Here is a 23,991-nt window from a genome sequence, read left to right as displayed (position 1 = left end):
TAACATACACAAGCAAGTCTGACAGTGGGTTAGGGCTATATGACAATATTGCAAATGTTACTTTACAACAGCTGAATCCAGCAGATGATTTGTGGATGCACAGGCCCCAGTTCACTTACTAGAATCTGCTTTGGGCTCTGTGTTGGCCCCAAAATTCCCCATTTTGTTGCCTTATTTATTGAAACATAAAGTGCTGAAAATAAAGTGAGACCCAACACTTTTAGAAACACTGGGCTGGATTACAGACGGAACCTTTTTCACCTCCTCTTTCTGGTCTCAACCTGCTGTGCTCCTCATTATGCAGATCCTGGGGAGGTGATTGACCCTTAGGAACAGAGGGTAGGAGTGCATTGTGGGGTGTGCTGCAGAATCCCAGTCTATCATTTTACTAACATTATCACTTTGGGGAAGAGTAATAGGATGATGAAATGGGGGAGGGGAGAATGATCCACCCTGAACTCCTGGGAGAAAGGGTGGGATAAAATGTACCAAATAAATAAAATTACCTTGGTAACTTAATAAGAATAATAAAATATCATATCCACCATCAGAGCTCTACAGTCTACACGAAGATGGTTGCTGAAAATTGTTGTTAAGTATTTGTATTCACAAATACAACACAAGCTCAGCTAAACCTGTTGCAGAGGTTTGAAAGGAATTTGGCCTTTGAATTTATGAATCAAAGGCATTGTACATTGTTCATTCTCTTTTACAATTCCCAGCAAACAAAACAGGAAACTATTGATGATACAAATTGCATAAAAACCATGAATCTGTCTATAAATATTAAATGAGGCACTTAGAATCCAGAGTTGCAATTTGCTGCAGCAGCCAGCTCAGGAAACCAAGAGGTCACATACTGGCATGAAGAAAAATGAGATGTGGAATAAAACATACCCTTTCCTCACAACTTGAAACACTGGTTTAATCCAAATAGACTTACATCTTTTAAACAATTTTCCCATTGGTACAGATAGATCATATTATGGCTTGACTGGCATCTCAGCTGAATCTCAGCAGCTGGTTCTAGTTTTACGAGTGCCTGGAGGCTCAAAGCTGATACAATAGCATTCATTTCAGTGCATAAGGGTCTATTACAACTCTACCTTTCATCTCCCATAACATTACTACTTTTTTCATCCTTGCTATACTCACAATTTCATATTCTGAAGTCATGCCAAATTATATTTTTTTATGATTTTCCTCCTCTGCCCACATCATAAGCCTTTCATTGGTTCCATTTGTTATTTGAATGATTATACAATTCTACAGAAATTCTCACAAGCTGACTTGTGTACAAAAGAAACATTTATGAAGGATACTGATCTCTAACAACACAATACAGAATATTTTGAACAATAAAAGTGAGGAAAAGAAGTGATTAACTGGCATACTGACATCCTGTGCTGAAGGAGAGCTGAGCCAAAAGAAGGGAACGTTTTTCATAATATTGCCCCTCGCCAAAGTACTCCCTGCTTTTTGGTGATTCTTTAGGGGGCTCTAGAGGGCACAGAAATAATTCAAAGTATAACCTACCTCACAGGGATGTTGTGAAGATAGAAGGGAAGAATGTTGTACGCTACTTTGGGTCCCCGTTGGGGAGAGAAATGGGGTAAAAATAAACACTTTTTTATTATTATGGTATATTTGGAAAAGCATACTTCAAGAATCATTGAAGTGCTCTACTGCAAATTAGTTTCTAATATGGTATAGTTTTCCTATCATATTAGAGTCTGTCATAACTGTGAATCTTTATTAAAGGATCCATTTATGTGTGGTTGAGGTGCCTGAAACCCGACATTTTATTTTCATGTAAATTCTATGATGGTTTAAGAGCCTCCTTGATAATCTCTTTTCTTGTAACTGCTCTGATGACTATCATTTACTTAATCTTTTGTCTGGAAATGAAAACTATGTATCTTTGGCTCTTGCCAAATATATTTCAGCCACTCTAAAAATTCGAGCTACTCTATTAACTCAGGGTTAGGTCAACTATGAAGTCAGCCTGCTGCAATTTTTTTTAAAAAATCTTAATGTATGTTATTTTAAACATGAATACTTATTTCTCACTAAATTTTGGAATTTCCATTAAGTTTTAACTATGTATATATTACTTCACACTTTTTGTTTAAATCCCTATGCACTAAGTAGACATTTTTGAAATAAATGAAATGAATCTTTATTAAGACTATATTGCAGCAGATAGTTTTAATATCATCATCAACTCACAGCTATGGGAATTTCTGATCTGATATGAAAATGGTATCACATTAGAGGATCAACAAATTTGCATCAAGAAATTTTGATTAATCCTTGGGAGTTCTTTTATAGAGGTGTCCTCATTGTAAAAATGTGCCCAAGGATATCAGGAAAAATTCCCCAGTGTTCCAGGTCTCCACTTGTGAGGAAGGGAGGTCAGAGGAGGAAAGAGCTGTTTACCCTTCAGTTTCTGCTTCTCACACGAACACTAGTTAAACATTGTCAAAGTGAATTCCAAGGAATAGAGAGGGATCAAATTCTAAATGTGATGGAACTAGAGGGATCCAGTCATTCTTAGTGGCCACCCTAGTAATACATATTCCGTGCAAACGTTGTTTCTGGCAGAATCCCAGAGCCAGAAGGTCTGCATATGCTGGGATTTTTATTAGAGTTGGGTTCTTGAGCTGTAGATATTTCTAGACACATTTCAGTTTCAGTAATGTGTTTCTTTAAATAAACAAAGGATTGTAATAGAAATAAATCTTTCAAGCCCAGGCATCTTTGTAAACCGTTTCCCTCTACTGCATTTCCTTGAACATCTAAACAGAAATAGACTTCTTACTAGTCAATGAAGCTATTGTATATTTTAAACTCTGTGTGGTTTTCATAAATAATCTAACTATGTATTAACACCGTCTATAAAATGAAGTGTGAATCCAAGAGTAACCTCATGTACATGTATTTTTCCATGAGATAATGGTTCATTGCTGCTGACTTGTAATTTCACAACTATGTATGTGCACATGTGTAGGTACTTCTGCAGCAAATGTGTATGTACACAGATAGTTTATGGATTATATTATGCAAGAGGAAAACATTTTGTTACATTTAAAAAAGAATTGGGCATTACAATCATTAAACAGCTCTGTCACTTACTTACTAAATCAATATATCTAATTCTCAACCCCCAAAAATTTAAAGATACTTAAATCTGGAGATTAGTGCCATGAATGAACAGGACAGATCTTTCTACAAACTGGAATAACACCCCAAGTTTGCAGCTAAACCTGAAATCTAAAAAAAAAAACCAAAAACCTTTAAGAGATATTAAAAACCCAAAATGATAAAAAAGAGTGTCTGTAGCTATAAGAAATGGATGCCCACAGTAGCCGTTGCTAGGCAATCATAACAGTTTTGTCAGCATTTCAGGCTTGGCTTCTGTCAGTAAAAGGGGATCTTTCCAGGACTGTTTTGGCCTTTTGAATAGAAACTTTCCCCGCCTCATTGGGGCCAGGCCTGGAAAGAACTGGGTGACTTGTTACTATGCATCTTGCATGACTCACCCAGGCCTGGCTGCTTGCTACTGTTCAAGAGCAGCCACCCCACAAAAGCCAGTGTTGTGTAGTGGTTAGAGTTCCACACTAGGAATCTCTATTCTGCCATGGAAACTCACTTGTTTACTTTCAGTCAGCTGGACATTCTCAGCCTAATTTACCTCACCAATGTGGATGGGCTGGTGATTAAGAGCAGTGGAACGCATCCCCAGTGGGCTGATGAATGACTTGCTACTGCATGACTTCAGCAACTTGGGTAGATTTTTCCCAGGGAAATGCTGCCAGGAGAAAGGAAGCAGAGTAAGTTGATAGCCAGTGCAGTGTAGAGGCTAGATTGTCAGATTAGCATCTGGGAGACCCAGGTTCAAATCCCTACTCTGCCATGGAACCTTACTGGGTAATCTTGAGCCAGTTACAATCTGAGTCTCTCTACACAAGACATCTTATATGGGGATGCTCAGGTGTAAGAAGACACAATGTTAGCCAGAAAGTGTAGTTTAAAAAGACAGAGCTGAAGGTTCTGTCAATCTCTCTACATGAGAGTAGTTTAAAAAGACAGAGCCAGTGGACATCACTCCTTAGAGGGTTTGTTAATTTCACATTCTCCTCCCCTAAGGCTCTGTCAATTTTACCTCCCCTTCAGGGAGGTGAAGATGAAATTAACAAACCCTCTGAGGAGCAAACTCTGTCAGCTCTATCTTTTAAGCTACCCTCTAACATTGCATCTCCCTACACTTGAGCATCCCGTGTAAGATGTCTTGTGTAGAGAGACTCTCTCTCAGCCAAATGTACTTCACAGGATTGTTGTGAGAATAAAATGGAAGAGAGGAGAATGATGTAAGCTTTTTTAAGTTGCCCATTGGGGAGAAAGATGAAGTATAATGAAGACGAGAGAGGATGGGGGCGGGGCTGCCAGGGGGGGAAGAGGAAGGTACAGGGGGAAATGAATTGCTCCCCCCCCCCAAATTTTTGCAGGTTTCCCACTTGTCAAAATATCTGATTTTCAGCATGACCTATTGTGAGGATACTTAAATCCAAAGACTGGAGTCATGAACAGACAAGGCAAATTTTTCTACAGACTTGAAAAAAGCCCCCTTAACAGAAAAATCTGAAATCTAAAAGACAAAAAACATTTGTGAGTTAACCACCATCACCCCCCATGATAGACCCAGTGCCTGTAGTTTTAAGACTGCCCTCAATGGCCGCTGCTAGGCAACTGTACTGGCAGCCCTCAAGACTTTGTTTCAGTCAATAAAAGGCAGGGGGAGGGTCTCCGCCTTGGGCACCCTATTTTGGGTAAAATGAGGCATACAAATATTTTAAATAAATAAAACAAATAGCCTACCTTGGGCCTGTGTTTTAGACAACGGCAAGTTAAAAGGCAATTAACAAGGATAAACTCTGGTTCTGTATTTAGACATCTGTGATAGCTACGTTAGCTAATAAGTTAAATAAAAGACTGTACTATTGTCTTCTCTCCAATGATTCCTGTCCACATGGCCTCCTGTAGCTTGATGCTCACCCAATGCCCTTTGTTTATTCAACTTTTGTTGAATTTCATAACTGGGTATTTTTATACAATTGTTCTGTGGGACAAGAGTGCAGGTCTTAAGCTTACTTCAAGACAATATGCAGGTATCTTCAAAGAGCTAGTAAACTTGTATAAGTTTATCCTTGTTAATTGCCTTTTTACTTGCCCTTGTCTGAAACACAGGCCCAAGGTAGACTATTTGTTTTATTTATTTTAAATATTTGTATGCCTCATTTTTACCCAAAATAGGGTGCCCAAGGCAGAGAATATTAAAACACTAAAAAAATTTAGAACATTTTAAAACAATTTAAATTTAAAACTACATTTAAAGTATTATTTAAAAACAATTCACTAAACACACACAAACACATAACACAAAGAAAAGGAAGGAGGCCAATGATAGTTACGAGGGGTATGCCAGACAAAATAAAAAAAAATATTAACCCACAGGACGGCAATAGAGGGAGGACAGATGAGTCTCCCTGTGAAGGGAGTTCCACAGTTTTGGTGTCACAACCAAGAAGGCCTTTTATTAGGTTGCCGCCCATTTACACTCCGATGGGAGATTGGGGATTTGATCCAGATCTCCCAGTTCCTAATCTGAAACTCTAGCTCCTACACTTGGCTGGTTCTTCGGTTCTTAGTTTGAGGATCACAGTTGAGTGGAATAACTGGCAGAGAGAGGGAAAGAGAAACCTACTCTTCAATCAGAAAACTTCCCCCATCTCCTGTTTCTATTGTATTGTTTTTATTTCATATTGGAAGCCATATTGGAATTTGGGTTCCATTGGCAAGAAAAGTGAGATATAAAGGATTACATACATACATACATACATACATACATATGTTCTAGTGCTGTTTCAAACACTTAAGCTTTAAAGTATTATGTTTGGTATTTTTCAAGTTTATTCCATTTCTCTTAATATATGTAACGTTTATTCTATTTTATGGATATTAATTTGCAGTTCTGTGTGGAAAGGCACTGGTGGCTGTCATTATAAGAAAGGAGGAATTATATTTTATTTTTGACCCATTATTTATGGACACAATATGCCCACAATATCCTGATTGTACCCACAGAAACAAAGTGGGCCCTGAAAACACAACTATCAGGAAGAACGGATAAAACTGCTGAATGAAGTTTGATGTGAAAGCACTGAAATCAGATTGCCCATCTCTCTCATGTAAGATCCTTTTTGTACTTTGTTGTTTAAACATGAAGTCTCTTGCATATCTTCTCTCCCTATATGCATGCAACATACAAAATTACCCTGAGGTGCATACATTGTTCCCATGGAACGCATAACACACCTTTGGTGCTTTAGATTGCTACAGTTCTAACAGCCCACTTTGAAATTCCCTTCTGCCATATTAGTTGTCATGGCACAAAAAGTATGCTCTTCAGTCTCACTGTCCTTTAAAATATTCTTGCTATTAAGATAGTTTGGTATAACGGTCTGCTCCAGGGTTTGGTGAAAGGCAGTCTTGGTGGTTCTGTAATCTCCTATCACCATCGCACTATGCAAGAACTATCAATGAGGCAAGTCCTAAACTTAACACAGTGTATACATTTCCAGTATCACATTCAGTCATTGATTATGAATGCATAATTTAAAATTTGAATAATTTTAAATCTTTTATTTTATTTTGCCCTTTTTGTTATTTATTATTTAAAGAATATCAAAAACTTATAACCGGCATTTAGTGTATGAAAATGGCCATACTGTGCTCAGAGACAATTGAAAAGAATATTTGCAAATATTCAATGTGCAAAATTTTACTAAAACATTGAATGTGAAATCTCAGATTCAAAATTTGAATTCAGAAACATCTCTAGTTCATCTAATTATTGTTTGTTTTTCTTTAGTTCTTATGTTAAGATAACATCCTCTGTCTACACAAGTAAGGAATTATTCACCACACTCATAGCCTTCCTCATCTATGCTGGATTATTTCTAGGTTTCTTAGAGCTGAACCACATGATATGAAGTACACGCAACCAAGTGAGTGTTAGGAGTCCTGTCTTACCCCAAATGCCCGTGTCCAGCATTCTCCTGATGATCACGTGTCCTGGTCCATGCACGGATTCATAATTCCATGCCTCAGTGTGGCCGCAACGGCACATGTATGTGGTCACAACCAGTAAGTCGCAATGCAGAGTGTCCTTTTTTCCTGGATCTTCCGCTTCCTATCTGCTGCTCACTCCACCATGCTCTCAGAACAGCAGGTAGATGGTGCTCAAGTCTATATGTGATTTGACTGTACAAATTGGTTAATGATTAATCCCTCTCTACTAGTTTTTGGCCCTCCATTGGTCACTTATCATGGAGGCATTTTAAAGGTGTTCCCAACATTTTTAGAAACGTTGGGCTCACGTGCCATTTCTAAATTAAACAAAACAAAATACTGAATATTATAGTGTTTACCAAACACTTACTTTTACCTAGCAGTCAACCATTTTTCCGCATGGTGCATGCTGTGCCTCTGGAATTAAGAAGAGATGGCATCAATTTTAAAATTTTTGAAATGATATGGAAAAGTTTTTTTTAAAATAAAAGAATAAACATGGACTGCATGTCCACACGGAAAACAGAGTTGTTGTGTTTCTTGGTAGATTCTTGGATTATCAATTCCGCTGCACCTGGCATTCCAGAAATGGTTGTCTGAATTTCTTCTCAAAAAAAGTACCAATTTAGAAGCAGTTATGTTTAGAAAACGTTTCCAGACCAACAAGCAGCACTCTTACGTCAGCCTTACAAAGTATCACCTCACCGGGAAACCTAAAGAGATGGAATGATTAATCTATGAATCTCCTGCAATTAGATTTAAAACAGGAGGGAAAGTGAGTATTATACCAGCACCATTAGTTGTTTGACCACCAACATGTGTCTTCTTCAATTGTATTAATCCGTTTTAAATAATGCATACCGGTAACAAAAGATATTAGTGATACAGGAGTGGGGTTCAGGCTTCCATTTAAGAGTTGTGTTTAGGGTTATGCTGCCCAAATGATCTTGTACTGGAGACTGTAATGTATGTAATTAATGGAAATCTTAGCACTGAGGTTGCAATAGTTGGAATATGTGGTTCATAGAAATCCTTAGTTGAGTCTTGAGGTTCATACATGCAGGAAGCTTGATAACTGTAAATTGTGACTTACCGAAAACATTTTTTAATCCAGTATAAGAACTGGGTACAGATTCCCCACAAATCTCAAGCCTAGGTCATACACTGCAGAATATAATGATGAACCTAAAAATGTTCAACTCCTTCAACTTTCCTAAAATCTCACCTGGAGTCATCCAATGTAATCTCATTTTCAACAAGCCCTTGTTTGACATAAATTGCAAGCCATGCAATCCATGGATTGCAACACATTCAGAATTTCCAGAAATGTGATAAACATGTTATCACGTCATGGCTACATGATTTTTGGGGTCCTCGTTACTCACCACGACCAGAATATTAATCGTAAACTAGCAATTGGTAAATGTTGTCTCAAATTTACCTTTGAAATGACAATGTATTATTTGGCATGCTGTGCAAGAGATGGATTGGTCATCTCTTTGCTGAGCAGTCCCCTTCTGCACAGGGTTTTCTAAATTCCATGTGGTTCCCAAAAATGGCAAGTTTTTATATGAATGTATTCCATAACTTCAAACAGCTCCAGGATAAGTGTTCTAGGGTGGTCAGGGTTACCAATGCACATTTCACATGTTCTGAAACCAAATTGGTTCATCAAATGACCCTTCAATGAACACCATTTTTACAACGAGTTTCCCAGTGGAAAACAAGGAGAAGCTACATGAATGTGACAGGGGAAAACTATGGAGGCAGATTGGGGTTGCCAAGGGCCTTCTGAGTCAAGGAATACAAACTTTGGAAAGTGTTATGAAGGAATATGTAAATTTGACAGAATCCACGTAATGTCCTGTTAGCCATGGAAGAATTTTTTTCTAGATTTTCATCAACTTGACAGAAAATTATGTGCTGCTTTATTCGGCTTCTATTGCTGCCTTGAAAATAACCAATGTTGTATCAAATCACTAAAAAGTGGACATTATGCACTGTGACATGAACCTCTATGATATATCACTCACTGAAGTTTAGTGAACGATTGTTTCTATAACAAAATGACTCAAACTCACACAGATATGGACATTGCAGAGGGCAGTGACTTCTGTTTTTCATTTCACTGACTTCTATGAGCAACTTGAATTTAACACAGAATTTCCTGATGGATACTTTGGAAATCCTCCCCCCCCCCCAAAAAAACCTTTGCTCTCGATACAGGCGCACTGACTGGCGGGTCTATCTTTTTCCTTACTTCAAGTCATGGTCATGCCAGTGCGGGGTTGAGACAGGCTGAGTCCTTTCTTCGCTCACTTCTCTCCTAAGCGGCACATCGTGGGAAGCTGATTTCTGCTCTTGTCTCCATGAGACACTGACGGCTTGCAAGCCATCCTAGAGCAGTTGCTGCTGAAACCGACCCTGCTCACTTTCTGCGCAAGGAAGGATTGCTGTTTGCCTTGGAGGCATGCCCTTTTCTAAAGTGGGAGGAGAAAGATCGCTAGCTTATCACCATCTCCAGACATCGCTCACCCAGGGGCAGAGAGATAACGCGGCCATTTCTCATACTTTTACCAGCAGCGCCAGTGAAAGTCAGGCCAATACAAAGTGGCTGGCCTGCTTTGTTGTCTGGGCTGGTTAAGGCATGGATGGGTCTATTGTCTTATGTTTCATGAACACATGTTGCTCCTGATTAGACCTTCTTAGGACTTCTACCCGTTTTCTGACCCCCCCAAAAAACTTGTCCTCTTGTCCTTAGGTGTTGCAAGTATAAGCAGATGTTCTCCGAGCAATATCCCATGTTAATCAGTTTTGATTACTCATAATTTGGGGGGGGGTTGGGCCTCAGTGCTCCTGCTGGCCCCAAGCCCATATCTCTCGGACAAGCCTATATCATATTTTGGATGTGTGGAGATTAATGGGGGAAGGGAGAACGATGCAGTAATTAGGTTGTGAAAATGTTATCCGATGATTTGAATTCTAACCTATGCCTCAAGCTCAATGGCTGACTTGAATGAGACTCTCCCCTAAGCACTATCACCTCTGCTGCATCATGCATTGATTTATAACACTGAAATTGTTTAAAACTCTGACTGAAGAGATGACAGTGCAATCCTAAACTGAGTTTCGATCAAAGTCATTTCATTTCTGTTGGATTAGACTGGAGTATGTAACACTGCTAACAATTGCATTGCCATGTGTCTATAAGAAGGGTATACAAGCATCAGAACATTGACCATGCAAGACCAAAATTGACTCCCTTATGAATCGGGTAAAAACTGTCTTTTCCACTGGTGGTCTTCCTATGATGATGTCTCCAAGAAGCAAATTGCTAATGCATTTGCTGCCCCACCCAGCCGACCGCACAGCTGATATTTAGATGTTAAGTGTCTCAGACCACAGAAGTTCTTATATTGCCATCAATAAATATGAACCACATTGTAAGTATAAATATTATTATGAAATATGCATAGTAAGCCATCTCATCATTATATTGCTATCTGCCTTGAGACTTTGTGATCATAGCAGTTCAGACTTTGATTTGAAAATACATATGCAAAAAACTAAATTAATGGGTTTCCTTTCTTGATAATCAAAGACACAGCACATTAACTGATGATTTACTGTCAAGTTTCCAAAGTTAAGATGCAAGCCAAGAACTGGTTAACATAGACATGGAAAAAAATAAAAAACCTGAGCGGCACTCTCATGCTGTGATGAGGGAAGTTTTTGCCATTTATGCTGTGTTATTTTGAAACATATCTAAGGCCTTAAGTGGTTACCATAACATAAAATATGACAATCCGCAATGCTACCAAGGATAAGATTGCTTGAATACTTTGCATCATTAAGAGAAGGAGTGATGCATGTTATGTGATGGATGACAGTTGCATTTGAGTCTGCTTCCTGCAAGAAGTGCATGAATACGACATCAGGACTCCAGCTTTGATACCCTGCCGCTTACTGTGTTTACTGCAATTCCATTGTTATCTGTTAATCTGCTTGTTGCCATCTATTTCGTCCAATATCAAAAATCTTAAAGGCCCGTTCAGAGGTGCATGCTTGACTTCTCACGATAAAGATATGAATCGAAGATTTAAAAACTGCCTACACATTCCAGGAATGAACATTAGTAAAATGACATGAGACAGCTGGTGGTGTAGAAAAACTGTTAAAAGTTTCACATAAATAGACTTTTCTGCCACAACCTGGGAAGAAATGGAATTCACCTGTTTCTTTTCCCAGCTATATGTGCAGGAAAAATGTGTGCAGTAAGTGGCAAGGATATCCAGGGCTCTTTTAGTTAAATCTGCCTCTGACAATACAGTATATCACCTTGCGCAAGACATATATTGTGCAGCACACAGCAGGTGGTAATGACCACTGTCATTAGTCTCTCCCCCACCAGTAGTGGCCTCTGGAGATAAATACAGCAGTTTTTCAAAATTCCAAAAGATCTCTCCACCACCATCCTCGCACTGCTCAGTCTATAATTATATCTTTCCTGTGATGCCGAGGATGGTGCAGGATAAGATTTCATTAGCCAAGGCCTTAGCGGATAGGCAGGATCTCCAATAACGACTGGATCAAAGGACAAACCACCAATAGTTTCCTGAATCCTTGGTACTCTGACACCTTCTTCCATCCTCTTGAATATTAGAGAGTTCCTGAGTACTCTCAGGTTGTGTGCCTTTCCCAGAAAACCAACAAAGATGTCCAGAAAATGCTCTGTAGCATCCACCACCGCTTGGAGAATCATGGAGCAGTATCCCTTTCTATTTATATAACTTTCTCCAGAGAAGGGTGGTGCATGAACTCTTATGTGAGTACCATGTACTGCACCCCAAGCATGTGGAAATCCCAGTTCCCAGAAACCCTGAACTGTAACATTGATGTCATCTACTCATATCCATTTTTCAGTGAGTTTAGCTGCAATAACCTTGCACACCTCATCAAAAGCATCACAAATAGTGGACTTTCTGTGGCAGAACACAGGGACCAAAGCAGCATTTGTTGTTCCCATTGTAAGCTTCCACAGGGTAATAGCGACAAGTTCCTCCTCTTCAAGATGCTCTGTCATGTTTGTGGGCTCTCTCTGAAGAGACTCTCTAAGTTCCTCAACCAGTAGCTCAAGGGTTGCATGTCTCATACGGAACTGCTCAATCCATTGTTCATCATCCACCATGGCCACCAGTAAGGATTCGATCGATTAAGCACCCATGTGGACCGAAGTGTGGATGAGGCAAGATATCCTTGTTTTGCTAAGTCAACGTAGGATTCGATAACCATGATAGCAACTTTTATTTTTTTGCATCCCCCGGTGACCTAGACTGTCTGTTCAAACTGCTGCAGCAGGGTGTTTAATTCGATTAGAGCATGGGAACTTTTCTCCAAAAAACTCACCATTCGTCCAAAGGATAGTCAAAAACGCTTCTGTTGAGCCTGTGACACTTTCCCAAGCATAGCTAAGTATCTTATGTTACTTTGAATGGAAACAAGTTTTTCCAGGTGTGTCGTGTCCGACTTCATGACTAGACTTGTGATTAGAGACGTGCCACCAGTTGTCATGATTTCCCTCCTTTGACCACCAGTGTTGCGGTTAAATTCCAAGATATTAGAATTGGCATGCAAAGAGATAGTTTCAAATATTTCAGCAGACAGTTATAGAATCCCCCCTCTTGAAATCTTCCCGCCCAAATGGCTGGAACTTTAAACTCCAAGTGCGTTGTTCTCCATCAGTTGTCGTGCCTTCTGTGAGGGACATCATCACATCTGGATTCTCAACAATGGATCAGTGTGGGATCACAACATCTGGCAGCGAGGGCATTAGTAGTACATGTTCCACCTCACCAAACTCTTGCTTTGTGCCCTTGATTATCAATGTTACCGCTTCATCATCCGACTTCTCAATTCAGAATTCAAGCTCTGGAGGCAGAACAGCAAAGGGACTTCCATGGTCTGAGGATGAAACTAGAGCATTTATTCAGATATGGGGAGACAATGCGGTACAAAACTACCTTGCTCATAACCACCACAACATCGGCAAATTCCAGTGGATATCAAGCGAGATGGCACAAAGAGGGTATAACAGAGACTGGAAGCAATGTCGTGACAGGACAAAGTCTCTATGCAGAGGTTACAAAGAATGTGTGGACAGCAATAATAGATATGGCCATGGGAGGAGAGTATGGCCTTTTTTTGATGCTCTCAACCAGTTTCTGAGAGTGGAACAGGATCTAGTGGTTCCACACATAATTGGCTCTGGTGTACCCCCCAACATTGTTGATAGAAGAAGACGGTCTGTGAGAATGAGCATATTTGGAGTTGAAGAAGTGCAAGCAGCAAATCAAACAGGTTCCACTGAGGAGGTGTTACAGGACTCCTTTGAGGAGCCGGCTGGGGACACACTTCCGGAGCGCAATCAGGAATCTCAAGATATTATGGTGGAAGCTTTAGATCTAACAGGTACTGTCTCAACTAACTGGTTGAGGATCATTTTCTGACCACACTATGGACTAATTGATTCTCATAGCTGTAGTCTTCCTCAATGGCCATTGCTTCATTATCAGTGCTTATATCCAGGATCTCATTTTTGAAAAAACCTCTGTCGAATGTCTACAATTTTGTGTGGGTACTAATAAAGCTGCCATCTTTGACCACCTATAAAAGATTGAAATGCTATAGCTAGCAACCATATCATAATATTCTTTTTGCTCTTGTAGTGACCATCACAACGGAAAACAGAATAAGATGCTTCACACCAGCAGAGAGAATGGCTAACCTCCGACTTTGCAGAAGGGAGCGTCCTCAAAACAAGGCAGTTGTTTCTCTTGAGGCAACCAAGTCAGATATACAGAAGTTTCTAGGAGAACTAACCCAACAGAACATGAGGGAGGAAGAGTCCCGTCAAAGACGAGAAGCTCTTCTGACTCGAGCAGTGGAGGCTGCTGAACATCATGCTGAAAATGCCAAAGTTGGATTCAGGAAAATGATCGATGCCATTAAAGATAACCAGGAGGCATTTGTGGCACAATTTGAGCACCACAATGTTCTAATGGAGAAGTTGGTATCCACCTTATCCCAAAAAGAGAACAGTACACCCATCCCTATCCCGTCAGGGAACAACAACAGCCTCGAGGATGTGTCCACCAAAGTCACAAAGTCAACAACAGTGGATACCACCGATCTAGAAATCCAACCTTTGTGGGTGGCCATTCTGTGGGCCTCTGGAAAACAACATGACAGCTTTGAAATCTGGAATGACCAAGAGGAGACTCGGAGTCCAGATCAACTTTAGAGATGACCCAGAACCTCTCCCTCGTGATTTCCTATTTCAAAAAAGACAGGGTAGCTCCTGCTAGATTCAGAATGTAGTTGAATCATTCATGGAAGACAAAGAAAGGGAATAATCTGCTTGGTTGTTCATGTTCATTAAAATGGTGGTTAGTTATGTTCTCCAGTTTAAAAGTTTTACAGCTAACAAGTCATCTTCAAAAGGGGGAGTAATAATACAGTGTCTTTGAGACTAAGTGAACCACTGTTAATTGGTTGTATCAATATCGAAATGTGTAGATTCGCATGTATTCCCCGTTCTAAATTTTCTGTATTTACTGCACCAGTTCATTGCTGTCTTGTTTGATGTGTTCCAGTTCATGTTTCCAAGAGTGTCACCACAGTTCTACAATAAATAGATTATTTTTCTTGCATTCAACAAAGAAGTGAGTAGTGTCTTGACCGTTACATGTGTGTGTGTGTGTGTGTGTGTGTGTGTGTGTGCGCGTGCGCGTGCGCGCGATAGTATAGGGGTGGGGTGGGGTGGTTTGCATATTAGAATCACAATGTACAGTATCTCTAACATGCCGATTCTTTAAAATTATAAATGAGGATTATCCGTCTCTTTCTGGAGGATGGGAGGCTAACATCCCCATTTGTTTCTGTATGCATATGTTTGTATATGTAAACATAGGTGTATGTGTGTGGGGGGGTTGAGTTTTCCCATGGGGGGGTTGTGTGTGAACAGCCTTTTAAAAAATAAATATAAGTGTCTGTGATTAGGTATGCATATTAGTATGAATATGCCTGTGTATGTATGTGAATGGAGCTGCACCGGGCAAGCTGGCAGGCTTCCCCGTCAGGCTGCCAGCTTCCCTTCCCTCCCCCGCCCATTCAACCCAAACCTCCAGTCCGCCTGGGGCTAGCCATTGAGAGCCAGTTTGGTGTAGTGATTAAGAGCACTGGACTCTAATCTGGAGAGCTGGGTTTGATTCCCCACTCCTCCACTTGAAGCCAGCCGGGTGACCTTGGGATAGTCACAGTTCTTTGCAGCTCTCTCAGTCCCACCCACCTCACAGGGTGTTTTGTTGTGGGGATAATAATTACATACTTTGTAAACCGCTCTGAGTGGACATTAAGTTGTCCTGAAGGGCGGTATATAAATCAAATGTTATTATTATTAATGTTATTATTGTGAAGCTGCACCAGGCAAGGTGGCAGGCAGCAGCGTCAGGCTGCCAACAACCCTTCCCTTCCTTCCCCCCTCCTCACTGCAAGTGTTATTCAAGCCTTCAGTCTGCCCAGGGCTGGCAGTTATGGAGCTACCCCAGACGAGCTGTCAGGCTGAACATATCATGTCCGTCGATGTTCATGAATCCTTGTTCGTGGATGGCAATGAACAACGAACATCGTGTTCGGGTTTTTTTCCTGTTCATGCCCATCTCTACTCTGAATTAGGAAATTCCTAGCAATTTATGAGTGGAGCCTAGGGAAGAATCTCCACCCTCCAAAGCAGCCATTTTCTCCAGGGGAACTTATCTCAGTAGTCTGAAGAACAGTTGTAATTCTGGGAGACCTTCAGGCCCCCACCTGGGGTCTGGCAACCATGCTCCATTCTGATGGAAGGATCAGCTCCCCCACCCCTATTGATCTAGAATAGGAGCATGTTGAAGTGCTGGGTTCCATCGTCTCTTAACATGAACTGTTATTACACAGTACAAAAGAGAAAACAAGCAGTCATCGTTTATATGAAAATAGCATAAAGGTAATTGAACTTAAGAAAACGCTTTCTGCATTTTTCATCCTAACACATGCTGGTGTTGTTCCCCAGCAATTAGCACAGCTGTGAGGATGAAAGAAATCACTACAAAATAACAAGTAAGTTTTCCATTTATGCTGCACACTTGCTGGATGTTGCTACTGGACCAGGGCTGCATGTTTCCTCATTACTTATATATATCAGCAGTCCAGCTTGAAGAAGCATCCTGGATATTAAATTGTTAGTAGCAGATCTGTTGAGCAAGATCAAAAGAATGCTGAAGATTCATCAGTGTCACAGCCATGAGAGAGAATGCTGCAGATCATCTGTTACAGATATGGAGAAACAAAGAATGGAAATATGACTGTTGTCACCTACGTATAAATTTAGTAATAAGTGCTTGTGATTTATAATCAGCTACACTATTCACTTCTCCATTTCTGTTTCCAATTATTAGAGTTCTGAAGAAAGGTAATTACCATCTAATATTGTTCTGGCGGTGCGTCAGCTCAGCTAGCAGTTTTTTCAGGTTTTCCATTGTAAAAATCTATTTTCAGAAGTCTACACCATCACTTAGTGGAAATAAAATCCTTAGAGAGTATAGCATTTGGAATTCAGATTCTTAATCACAGAACATCACAATATCAGTGGCTTGATGATGGATGCTAACCATGCCATTCTAAGCAACGTTACAGCCTTCTCTGTCTACTGGAAATAATGGATTTAGGAGGATGCAACTTTGCTTAGGGGAGAACTGCATAGCTTCAAGGTGAATATTGTCTACTCTAACTGGCTGGGGCTGGCCAACTTAGGTTTGATATATTTGTGGAATTTAATTCCTCCCTGTAAACCTCTCAGTGATTTGTGTTTGCACTTAAAAGATACAATTACCTTCTGAGGTAAAATTAGCTATCATTAAGCTTTTTTAAGTTTTGACCTCTCACCTGCAGAAATTCTCTCTCATTGGAAATATATCACTATTGGCCCCTATAAGAAGGAAGAGAAAACTTCTCTTGTGGGAGCTTTGACTCTCAAAAGCTTACTCCATGAAAATCTTGTTGGTCTTTAAGGTGTCACTGTATTTGAATCTTGCTGTTCTACTGCAAACCAACATGGCTACCCACCTGAAGATTCTTTCATTAGAAGTTTTTAGCTGTTCATATATTTATTTTATTTGTTTATTTCAAATTTCTATTCTGCCCTCCCCACGAGCGGGCTCAGGGTGGATAAAAACATTTTAAAATACAATAAAAATTCATCTACATTAAAACAATAGTGTATTAATACACATTTATGAATATATGCAGCTGCCTGTGATGGACAGGACTGATTCCAGCTCTGCCACTCCTCAGAACCAACCAATGAGATGGGGTGGAATGTTAGGCCGGTGTTAGTTGGAGTCCATTGGAGAGAGTGGGAGAAAGAGGAGAGGGATTTTGGAGCTGCTGAGATAAGGCAGCAGAGAGATAGCTGACAGTTAATCTGTTCTGATACACTGTAACCTTGCCTGTTTAATTTGTTATGCTCCTCTTGCCGTGGTGGCTCCCCCACATGGGGTTCCCCCTGGGCCTCAGATTTGAGGGGATGGGAGAGTCCTGGTTGCTTCACTAGCCTGCTCTTAACCCCTCCTGGTGAGTGTTGTTCCAGCAAGTTCTAGGCTAACTTTCCTCCAGTGTCTCCTCCCCAGCCTGGAATTGGAGTCCTCCTTTATTCCCCCTCCCATCAATGGTTCTTACAGGGGCCCCACAGGGTGCTGCCCAGAGACTGAGCCACTGGGAGTCAACTCTCAGTCTTCGTGGCCCCACACCCCATTTGGCCATTGGTGGCAGGGCTATTAATGGCCTCCCTCGGGTAGCCCTCCCCTGTTACGCAGGGCACACGCAGGGCACAAATACACCCCTGCAAGGGCCCAGCCCTGCAAGACTCCAATGTGTCTACCTCGGGCTGCCACTACAGCCCCTCAACTTCTCCCTGTGGCCCTCTAGCATCACCACCAGTGCTGCTGTGGCCAAGATTGCTCCCTCCACACCTGGCCCCACTTGTCCAGGTTCAGTGCCTGGAATTGATGTTGTGGCTGGCTCTGGAGCTTCCCTGGCTGCCCCAGCCACCTGAGTTCTGGCTCCACCAGCCTTGCCTCATTGCTGCTCACCACTGCATCTCGATGCCACTTTGCTCACCCAGTAAGCTCACCCCTTCTCCTGGCCTCTGGTGCCTGGAGCTCTCCCAGGGGCTGGGGCTGTTGGGCTGCTGCTGAGGTTGACATTGGGGCCGGGCGGGGGGAGCCTCAGGTTCAGCACACAATTTATTTATGAGTTTTAAAATAATTCACTCCAGAGCTCTATCCTATAAATTAAAAAAATTATTGTTTCTGTTTTAACTCTGGCTGGCTTGAAATTGTTGGCTGAGGAAAAATATTACACACAGAGACCACAACATTCTGGTAACATTAAATGGGCCAAGTTTAAGTAAATGGTGGCAATGTATATAAAAGGAAAATAAACTCTAATTTCCCTTTCCCCAGAAGCTCTGGCCAATAGCTGGGTGAGGGGAAGCAAACACATGGAACAGGCTACCTGTCTGGTAGAGCCTCTGAGTGAGGAGAGAGGGGACCCTTTGTGTATTTGGGTCAGGGCACTCTGCCTGATAATAGAGGATAGACAGGTGGTGTGTAGTGACTGCCCTTTACTGCCTGGAAAGCCCCCAAACCTGTGAAGAGAGGTTTAGGGTGGGTGGCACTGTGAAAGGTGGTCACCATACTGTCTTATACTGAGCATTGGTCTATCAAGGACATTATTGACTACTCTGCTTTGCAGTGGCTTTCCTGAGTCTCAGGACAAGATTTTTCAAATCATTGACTATCAGATCCTTTTAACTGAAATTGCTTGGGTTGAAATTTGGGATCTTTTGCATGTAAAGAAGTTGTTCCAACACTCAACCGTTGTTCCTACCCAAAGCTATAGGCTGCTGGGATTAAAATTGTTTAAGTAGGTCTATGTTAAATTATCTCTTCAAAAAAGAAAACCCCATATTTTTGACAACATTCTCATCAATCTGTTGAGACTTCTGTATCAGTTGCTACCTCTAATTACCAGTACACCATCTGATAGATAAGCAAATAGGGTCACTGTGGGCAAACCAAATCAATGCTTCCTGATTATGAGGACACTATGTGGAAACTTTTTAAATTATTTTTATCTAGACATGTTTCTCATTGGTGTCAGTCAGAAGCTGGAAAAGTTAAAGCTGGCTCTAGGCACAGAGGAAGGGAACCTGGGTATTTCTTAACCTTTCTCTCATGGCCCCACTAGTGGCAGATGAAAGTTAACCAAAGAGGGATGTTTAGCAGAAGGTGGAAATGTACAAGATGCCGTGTGCTTTTTTGCTGTCTTCCTTCTGTCTCTTTTGAAGTAATTACTAAAACACCACCTCAAAAGATGACAGACATGTTCATGAAAAACCATGAGTGCTTGCAGGTCAGCCAAGTTTTATGATAATCTTGCTTATTCTTTTAATGTTTTATAATGTTAAAATGTGTAAACCACAGTTGTTAGCGGTCAGATCTGTCCTCACAATATTTAAAAGGCTTATGAACATGGCAATATCATAAGCCCCTCTCTGTACATTTTAAACACAAGGCAGAAAAGGGATGCCAGATCACAGCCGGGAGCTGGAAAATTACTAGCATGTGAGGCATCAGGCAAGATCAGCTTTCAGCCCCCATGCCCTGGAGATGTGCAAAGATCCTAAGACAACAGGGTCTTCCCAGAGTTCCTGAATTAATCTCCTTAACACACCCTACCAATCTTCCCTTATCCACTCTCCCATTTCAGGCTATTCAGGGCTCTGATAGCCTCACCCATCCAGCCATTGCAGAGCATCAATCATCATTGATAACTTTAATTTCACCCAGAAAGGCTTTATCCAGCCTTCCCAGTTTCATTGTCTCACCCCAGAGACAGCTTTCCAGTTTATTGTAATGCCGTGGAGCCAGCTCTCCAGAAAGTGCAATGTTTATTAAGGAACAATATACTCTAACATCAGCAAAATCGTCACATTGTGGTGCCAGAACCACACAGCAAAGGACACTTTTGAACCCTAAAATATTTATTAATCAGAGAAATCATCTACAAGGTTGAGGTACAATCAAAAATGAAAAACAAATATTTATCTCTGACAAGGTTGATTTTGGACTTCGTATATTCTGAGTACTACAGAGAATTGTGATAAACTGGGTGAAACTGAAAGCAGTCATTCTCTGCTGACTCATAAATTGCTACAAAGTTGGAACAAAAGCACAGCTGAAACGCAGGAACACACAACACTTTCATACCACTTAGTTTTACTCTTGAGTCATTCACAAAAACAAACACAAAATGCAAGCCACAGAAGCATGGATACTTATCACTGATGAAAAATAATAACTCTTCTAGATTAAAGTGATGTTAAACTATAGAAATATTTCCTTTAGAAAACTGCCAGGAAAAAAAATTACTGCTGACCTAATGAAGTCTGGGATTTTATTACCAGTAATTGTGTTAGAGTATATAGTAAGACTCAAATTAAAAGCATAAATGATAAAATCCCATCTACATATATAAAGACAAGTGTTCTGACTGACGCATCAATGCCCAGCCCAAACCCCTGGGCCTAGAAACATGAAATTTGGAGAGAACATGTAAGGATCTGCCAAGTAACTCTCAAAGACTTCACTGCATGAGTCTAGGAACTGCATGAGTTAAAGCACTTTATTGATAAGCTGCTAGAATGATACCCCTACTGCATTCCTTGCCAGGAATGGTGTTTCTCTACAAGCACACAACATATATAGGATTCTAAGCACAGCCTAATCCCCAGAGTCCCCACTCCCTTCAGGAAACAGTTTGCTAAATTCAAGAGATGAGCAGCAGGACAAAGCAGAGATGATGTGTTGGAAACTTCAAGGCCATGAGGCACTGCTTCCCAGGCTAAAGAAAAAATACACAGATAACAGCAGAACAGCCCCTCCCATGCAGATTTTCACATTCCAGTCAGAGAACAGCTTCAGCCCCTATCATCAGAGTCAAGCAGTACACAGGACCTTGCAGAGTATGACAGGTGACATCCTGACAGAACATTCCTTTCATGATGTAAACACCCACTAAGAAGGGATTTTAAGAAATTTGCACACTAAGGGGGTAAAATGGGTAAAATGAGTTTTCCCAAAGGGATACAACTTCCCTGTGTGGTTGGCAGGCTGCTGCCTGCTTGCGCCACTGCCCACTGCCAGCTTGGCCACTCTTCTCTGATTGGGACAGCCTTTCAAGGTCATTTGCGTATGTGGCCTGATTGGTCCTCACTCCCCACATTCTAAACAGTATGCAGTTGCTATTGGCAGTCATTGAGAGTGTCCTGAGGCAAAATGCACCTCCCAGTCTTCCCCTAAATGTTCGCTGGGGTTTCCAACTAAAAAAAAAAAATGTTACATAACCATAAGTATCATAACTGGATTTAAAGTAGCAAAGCACAGGTATCAAACTAGTCTTGAAATAATTAAAACCAAACAAAAACACATCATTAAAAATAAAACTAAGTTAAAATACAGTTAAAAAAAATAAAAACAACAATTAAAACAGAGGGTGGGAAGAGGGAATGCCAGACAAAACAAAAAAGTCTTCACTCACTGGCAGGAGGACTCTCTCTGGAGAGAGTTCCAGAGTTTAAGTGCCACGACTTAGAAGGTCTTCTCCTGAGTTGCCACCCACCTTATCTCAGAAGGTGGGAGAATCTGAAGCAGGGGCCTCATAAGATGACTGTAGCAGGCAAGTGGGTTTGTAAGGGAATAGGCAGTCCTTCACGTATGCTTGTCCCATGCCATGTAGGGGTTTAAAGGTCACCAACAGCACCCTGAATTTTGCCCAAAAACAGATTGGCCAAGACTGGAGCAGCATATAATAACAATAATAATAATAACATTTGATTTATATACCTCTCTTCAGGACAACAACACTAGAGATGAGCATGAACAGCAATATGACCAAAAAAACCCCATGAACAGCCCAATCTGCTGTTCACAAACAAGCTGTTCCTGAGGCCCCATTCTAAACAAATAGGTAGTCGTTGCAAATCTCATTCGTTGCTGTTCATCAAGCCAGACAGTTGGCACCTGCAATCAATTCCCTTGGCAACTTAGGCAGGGATTTTCTGAACTCTGTCTGAACTCTTGCTGTTGCCCTGGAAACCCCAATCTAAGCCCAATTCAGCTTGATAGGCTGGTCTTCCTTTCAAGTGTGGAGCTCCAAATTTGTTATAACAAGGGAGCAAAGACCAGGGGGGAGGGGGGCTCCCAGCTCTGACTTTGCAGACAGTGGAGAGATGCTGTTGGCATTTTGATAGAGTGCATTGGAGCTTGAATTTTCTTTGTGTGTGGTAGGATAGGGATCTACCCCTTCAAGTTCCAGGACTGTTGCCAGGCTCTGGGCCAAGCTATTATTTATTATTGGTACCTTTCCTGCTGCCTGCTCAGGTAAGGTTTCTGGGAGTGGTGCGGTAGGGATCTACCTCTTCAAGTTCCAGGGCCACTGCCAGGCTCTGGGACCAAGCTATTATTTATTATTGGTACCTTTCCTGGTGCCTGCTCAGGTCAGGTTTCTGGGAGTGGTGCAGTAGGGATCTTGACTTGGATGATGGCTGGAAGTGAGCCTGCTGGTCCCCATGAACAGCCAACCATGAACATGTTCATGAACAGGGCCATGTTCATAGTTATTTGTGAGTCCCTGTTCGTGGATGGCAACGAACAACAAACATCATGTTCATTTTTTTTCTGTTCGCGCCCATCTCTACTTAACACCCACTCAGAGCAGTTTACAAAGTATGTTATTATTACTCCCACAACAATCAACCATTGAGGTAGGTGGGGCTGAGAAAGCTCTAGAAGAGCTGTGACTGACCCAAGGTTCCTATATAGTATGTAGTTCCTATATAGTTCCTATGACCCACTCCAGTCAACATCCTGGCTGCAGTTTTCTGTACCAATTTGCAATAACAAAACCAGAGCGCAAGTTTGATGAATACAGCCGAGGGATGTAATACATTAAGGGTTCAGCTATAGGGTTCATCATGGACAGGGCTTTTTTTCTGGGAAAAGAGGTGGTGGAACTCAGTGGTGGAACTCAGGACTGCACAATGACGTCACTTTGGGTCAGCTGGAACAAGGGGGAGTTTTTTAAAGTTTAAATCGCCCTTGGCGAAAATGGTCACATGGCTGGTGGCCCCACCCCCTGATCTCCAGACAGAGGGGAATTTAGATTGCCCTCCACACCAGCAGCACAGAGGGCAAACGAAACTCCCCTCTGTCTGGAGATCAGGGGGCGGGGCCACTGGCCATGTGATCATTTTCAAGAGGTGCCAGAACTCCGTTCCACCGTGTTCCCGCTGAAAAAAAGCCCTGATCATGGACCATCTGTGCAGGACACTGATAGCTATGCTTTCATTTCTCATCCACATCTTACACTTTGCTTTCGTAAGCAAAGCAGGTTAAGAAAAGCACAGCAGTTTAGTGAGCACAGCTAAGCATATGCACGCATACTGATAAGGCAATAAACACACACAGAATTTCCTTGCTTTAGTAAAGAAAATAAGAATCCTTTTGTTTAGGAAATCCACTCCCGATAAGAAAGAGATCATATAATCTAATGTATCTAAACTAGGATGTTGGTGGATGCAGGGAGCAAGCCCTGCTTCCTCCATGGTGGCAAGATGGAGAGAGAGACTTCATACAAGAGATGAAGAAGAAGAAGAAAGAAGAAGGAAAGAAGTTCCATGAGAATAGCAATCTATAGATCAAAGGG

Source organism: Eublepharis macularius, chromosome 3, assembly GCF_028583425.1.
Source record: "Eublepharis macularius isolate TG4126 chromosome 3, MPM_Emac_v1.0, whole genome shotgun sequence".
NCBI classification, from domain to species: Eukaryota; Metazoa; Chordata; class Lepidosauria; order Squamata; family Eublepharidae; genus Eublepharis; species Eublepharis macularius.
Note: the sequence above shows the minus strand (reverse complement) of the source record.